The sequence below is a fragment of the Cariama cristata genome, unplaced genomic scaffold, assembly GCF_000690535.1.
Source record: "Cariama cristata isolate BGI_N322 unplaced genomic scaffold, ASM69053v1 scaffold8279, whole genome shotgun sequence".
NCBI classification, from domain to species: domain Eukaryota; kingdom Metazoa; phylum Chordata; class Aves; order Cariamiformes; family Cariamidae; genus Cariama; species Cariama cristata.
This window is the reverse complement of record NW_009633988.1, coordinates 28,876-30,113: the sequence shown is the minus strand read 5'-3', so window position 1 is coordinate 30,113 and position 1,238 is coordinate 28,876.

The following is a 1,238-nucleotide window of genomic DNA, read 5'->3' as shown; positions in this document are numbered from 1 at the left end:
AGTTGGATTTTACAGGGCCAGAAAAGCGCTTGGCAAAAATGGAAGAGATCTATTATACTGTGAAGTTGTCAAAGCCAGCTCGTTCTGTGTGAAATGAAAGCTGTTAGGATGACTGTGTTTTCCACAGAAAAAGGTGAAAAATCCTTTTATCTGTCTTATTTTTTGTTGTTGAATTGTGTCATAACTTTAAACTACCATTTTTAAAAGTAAATGAATCCTTCTTATTAATGAAGTAAATTAAAGTAAATTAATCCTTCTCCAAATGAATCACATCTGCTGCTTTCTGTGTATCTGGAGTAGTAAATACCTGTAATTTTACTCTGTAGCGCTGAATCTGTTAATCCATTGAAATTCAATAACAGGGTGGCATTAAGATGAGGCCGTGTATTGTTACTTCCTTTCTTGAGAAGACTCAAGACAGGGGGAATATATGTGGAGATAAGTCCTAGAAGGAAAGACAGCTACCCGATTCATTTCTCAATGCACTAGTGACCACAGTCTAAATTTATTGCAATGTAAACGAAGAGAATAGGCCAAATTTACCTTGGGGGAAAACACAAAGTAAGCCGACCCTTCCTGGATGCTCATGGCAGGGCTGTTTACAAGTTGGGGTTGTAATAGGTGAAGAGTGATCAAAGATCCCCTAGAGCCATGGCTAACGAAAGGACCCTTTGCACAGGGCGGCAGCCGGAGCGGGCTCACAGGGTTTGTCCCTCGAGGACCCCGGGTGCTGTGGACCCATCCTGCCAGCGCTGCGGGAGGACGGTGGTCCCAGTGCCCAGTAACCGGTGCTGCTCCTGCCTCGGCAGGCGTTGGCTCACCGGGCTAAAGCACAGAAGGCTATAGCTCCTTTAAGTTGAAAATGATCAATTTTTAATCACCTTGTGCGGCAGCCTCTTGCAATTGTGTTTTTACCCTTCAGAGAGGCAGCTTCTGTTAACTCTCCAAACACCAAAACCTGACACAAACTGCAGAATGAGTTTGCTGTCCCTAAAAACCTGAGACCTGTGAATCTCTTGGGGCTGCCCGGTTTGACTTCCCATGGCAGTTTGCTGTGCCTTGGATTACAAATTGTCCCGATGGCTGGAGCGGTTATTTATGTGGTGTACAGGGGCAGGTCTGTTGCCAGCCACATTGGCCTTCACGTAGAGAATAGGAGGAGCATCAGCAGCGTTACAGATTGCAGCAAACACGGCTCAGGGAAAAGGCAGAAGAGCAGAAAGGAGAAAATTTCAGAG